The sequence below is a fragment of the Hyaena hyaena genome, unplaced genomic scaffold, assembly GCF_003009895.1.
Source record: "Hyaena hyaena isolate Hyena2069 unplaced genomic scaffold, ASM300989v1 scaffold_2115, whole genome shotgun sequence".
In the NCBI taxonomy this organism is placed as follows: Eukaryota; Metazoa; Chordata; class Mammalia; order Carnivora; family Hyaenidae; genus Hyaena; species Hyaena hyaena.
In genome coordinates this window covers 63,183-67,878 of record NW_024082742.1, presented here as the reverse complement: position 1 = coordinate 67,878, position 4,696 = coordinate 63,183, and the positions used below count along the sequence as shown (strand labels likewise).

At 52.1% G+C, this 4,696-nt stretch overlaps 1 non-coding gene across 1 annotated transcript; it reads left to right on the top strand.

Moving 5' to 3' along the window:
* Positions 1–4,113: 4,113 nt before the first annotated feature.
* TRNAQ-UUG lies at positions 4,114–4,199 on the top strand. The gene has a single exon. It is a non-coding gene; the product is annotated as a tRNA-Gln (tRNA).
* Positions 4,200–4,696: the final 497 nt, after the last annotated feature.

The following is a 4,696-nucleotide window of genomic DNA, read 5'->3' as shown; positions in this document are numbered from 1 at the left end:
TGCAGCTGACCTGGGGGCACGTCCCAGGGACCCCCATGCAGTCCTGGATGAGGACACACCCTTGCCAGGGAGCACTGCTCTACTGGCGGCCAGGAAAGAGGCTGCCCCGTTCCCCGTACCCTCCAGAAGTCGACAGTCCCCAGATCTCACTCCCCAGCCCCACAAGACTGACCACTGAGAAGGCCCTTACAGTGACCCCCACCCCTGGACACTCTCCTCTCCGATCCTTGAGCCCAGGAGCCTCAGGGTGGCCCACAGATTCACCACGGTCACCCTTCCTGAGGCAGTTGCTGCTCTCCCCTACTCTCACCTGCAGGGACCTCTCAGGACTCTTCAGCTCACTGGCACAGCACCCAGGACCTCAATCCACAGAGGTTCCCACCACCCAGGAGGTGAGCCCAACTCTCCATGGCCAGGCCTGGTCACATAGGGGTCATGACCCCAATGCTCCCTGGTACCATTTTGAATTGGTGGCCACATGCTAAGGGGGCTGCAGGCTGTTGGGCTTAGCTTCTACAGAACCTTACCATGTGGTCTGCACGGGGCAGGCCACCCCAGCACCCAGCTGATAGCCATTCCTCCCTCAACTTCCTGGTACAGCCCAGTCTCTTGTGCAGCTGGGTGGCCACAGGATCCACAGCAGCCAGTGAGAGGTACTTGGGAAGAAGGGAGCTTCCAGAGTGTACTTTGCCATTTGCTGTCTGCCTATCATAGGATACAGATGCGATGCCCAGAGGTGAGCAGCTCCTTTGCCCACCTACTGAAGACAGCAGGCCAAAAATATACATGGAAACTTGGCCCCCGGTGGTGTTGAGAGATTCCTCTGTTCTCACACGGGAGGATTAAGCTGGTGCAGCAGGGCTTCTATTACACCCATCCTGACTGGTCCCGGTGCAGGAGCGTCCCAGCTACCACCCCCACTGGGACTATGCTGTGGGTCCCATCCCATCTCCCCAGTCTGAGGCCGCCTCCCTACCTGCTTCCCCAGCTGAGGTCCTCTGCTAATTTGATCAGAACACTAGAAAAGGCTGCCCCCCCACCTGCTTGCGTGCTTGCGGGTCCCCAGGGAGACTGTCCTCACAGGCAGCCAACGAGGACATAGTCACACCAAACAAAAGATGGCGCCATGCTGGGACAGGTAGCGCAGAGGTGCACACAGACCTGTGTTCACCATCACAGAAAAAGAAGAACGGATGTTTATTTGAACTTACAGATTATATGGTGCTATTTTCTTTTCTGTTGCATGAATGCTGTTACCTCAACAAACAGGACTATTTGCATTTAAGACTGGTTGGTAAGAGAACTACTTATGTGGTGTGTGTGGAAACACCTAACTGTATTTTTCAAATGTCTTTTCTGTCCTCTGATGGCGAATCATTCAAACTCTTTTCTTCAACTCTCTAGAGCTTTTTTCACACTTTGTAGGCTAGATGCATAGATGCAAGATTTTGTAAAAGGAGAATGTAACTACAATAGGGCCAGTTAATTTATTAAATGTTTTTTAAATTTATGGGCGGCAAGGGCAGAGAGAAGGAGACACAGAATCTGAAGCAGGTTCCAGGCTCTGAGTTGTCAGCACAGACTGATGTGGAGCTTGAACTCATGAACGAACCGCAAGATCATGACCTGAGCCTAAGTCAGACACTTAGCCAACCGAGTCACCCAGGTGCCCCTACAATAGGGCTAATTAGACAGATATTACCTACATTTAATAGATACAAAATGGACGTCTCTGTCCCTCGATGCAGTTGGAGATTCTCGCGCTGTTTCCTTGTTCCAGCATATTCCTGTGAAGTGCCAGAGGCCTGGGGACATCCTTCCTGTGTCCTCTGTGGCAGCCAGTCTGATAGCACCAATTCCCAGAGCATCCAGAGTGAGGATGTTGAGGCTTTTGGCCAATGCATGTGAGTGGGAGCCCCTCAAGACCTGCTAACCGAGAACCGCTTTCCAGCTCTCCAAACGCACACTGGTGTCCAAGGCTGGCCTTGGGCCCGGCTCTTCCTTAGCCAGTCTCTTTGCACGTATAATTATGTGCATCGACTCAGCTCTCCACACCTGGTGTGCCTGTCACTTTTAAACACTCACTGGATGTCTTCCTAAGGGAAACTTATCGAGTTTCTCAGAATAAATGGTTTGAAAGCATGGAGACCATTCGAACCAGAGGAATCAAAGTCGGGTCCCAGATAAGTTGGGTTTGGTTAATGGCTCCGGGACACCCAAGCCCGTGAACTGCAGACAAGTGGCTCCCTCCTGCCTCCTCATCTTTGGGCACGTTCCTGGCCGCGGAGGTATCTGCAGTCTGGCCTCTCCTCCGTGGCCGGTGGCCGTTTACCGCCCTCCCCCAGCTGCCGACCAAGCCCCCGGGACGGCACTTGTCCTGTCCTAACCCCCCTGACCCCCCTGCATACGTCCCTCGACAACCCCCGCTGGTCCTCCGGCTCAAACGCCATTTACTCGCCGATGGTCCTGGCCCTGGGTGGACCAGACAGCCACACGCCACCTGGGCACTGGAAGCTCCCCAGAGCTTGCTGGTCCCTGAGCACTCCCTGCTCCATCTCTGTGGCCGCCCACACTCACGGTTGCTCTGTCCCACTCCTCATGTCTAACCCCCCCCAACCCTGCAGGCTCCACCGTGAAGCCCTACACACTCCGAGGGCACCACACAGCCCACTGTGCATGGCCTGGTTGGGGCCCACGGCCCGCCTGTCCACCCCACGCCTCCCCGTGCACCCCACAGCCCAGGGTGGCAATGGTGGGCCTTCCAAGACGTTCTCTGGACCCTCCCCAACCCTGTTCATCTGCTGGAAATCCTCAGAGAAACCCCACGGTCACTCCCGAGGCCACACTGGCCACACCACGCTGGCTCTGACTAGGCCTTGTAGTGGGGTCCCTCCACCCAGAAGGCTCCTCCGTGGAGTCAGAGCCACCCTGTGGGTCGCCTGCATGGAAACCTCAGGGGTCGCACCTCCTCAACACCAGAGGCCAGAGGATGTCTGTCACCACCCTTCACAGATTCTCACACCTTGGGATCCTGGGGTCTGGCCCTCACTGCAGTCCACCATTGGCTAGTTGCAGGGAGAGGCAGTCTGGAGCCTTGAAACAACCATCTGGACGGTTCGAAACAGTGTTCTAGAACATTCTTAAATATCTCAGGAAAAAAACAAACCAGAACAGTCAATAAAGTTACTGGGCTCAATAAAATACAGGAGGTATTCAGCTTTAAGGCTCTTCCTGAGTGCCCAGGAAGTCTCTGTGACCAAGGTGAGAACGACCAGACCAGACTTCCCAGCAAGGGCTACTTCTCTGCCCCGAGCACACGCTGTACATCTGCTTCAGCAACAAATAACCTGCAGGAAACACTGCAAACAGAAAGATAAGAGTAAGACCTCTCCACGTTCCCATAAGTTTGGAGCCTGGTGAAAACAGGACATGAGTCTGTGACTTTCTGGAATGTTTTTCGTCATGAAGATCTATAATTCTTCATGTGAGAATCCCCCACACTAAAGTCTGCTTCCTGAGCGAGTGTGGGTCCCAGCAGCTGCCTCACTTAGATCCAGTAAACTCTTCTTTCTTTTAGAAATTCTTTTTTCTTTCTTTTTTTTTAAATAAAAATTTTTAATGTTTTATTTATTTCTTTTTTCTTTTTTCTTTTTTTTTTCTTTTTTTTTTTTACAAATAGTTTATTGTCAAATTAGTTTCCACATAACACCCAGTGCTCATCCCCACAAGTGCCCTCCTCCATGCCCATCCCTCCTCCCCCCCACATCCATCAGTCCTCAGTTTTTGTCAGCATTCAAGAGTCTCTCATGGTTTGCCTCCCTCCCTTTACCCCACCATTTCCCCCCTTCTTCTCCCGGTTGGTCCTCTGTTAAGTTCCTCCAGTCAAATTCTTTTTTCTTTTTAATTTTTAAAAATGTTTTGTTTCTTTCTGAGAGAGAGAGAGAGCATGAGCAGGGGAGGGTCAGAGAGAGAAGGAGATACTGTCAGCACAGAGCCCGACACGGGGCTCGAACCCATGAAATGTGAGATCATGACCAGAGCCGAAGTCGGACGCTTAACTGACTAAGCCACCCAGGTGCCCCTGTTTTAGAAATTCTAAAAGGCAGGAGGGGTGCCTGGCTGGCTCAGTCGGTTAAGCATCTGACTTTGGCTCAGATAATGAATCTCACGGTGTGTGGGTTCGAGCCCCATGTCAGGCTCTGTGCTGACAGCTCAAAGTCTGGAACCTGGTTTGGATTCTGTGTCTCCCTCTTTCTCTATGCCCCTTTTCCCTCCCTGTCCCTCCCCCTCCCCGCTTGCACTCTGTTTCTCTCTCTTTCAAAAATAAACAGAAGCTTTTAATATTTTTTAATGTTTTATTATTTCTGTGAGAGAGACAGCATGAGCAGGGGAGGGTCAGAGAAAGAGGGAGACACAGATTTGGAAGCAGGCTCCAGGCTCTGAGCTGTCAGCACAGAGCCTGATGCGGGGCTCGAACCCATAAACTGTGAGATCTTGACCTGAGCCAAAGTCGGACACTTAACTGACTGAGCCACCCAGGCGCCCCCAGAAGCTTTTAATCTTGATGAGGTCCCAATAGTTTGTTTTTGCTCTTGATTCTTTTGCTTTAGGGGATGTGTCAAGTAAGAAATTGCTACAGTTGAGGTCAAGGAGGTCGTTTCCTGCTTTCTCCTCTAGGGTTTTGATGGTTTCCTGT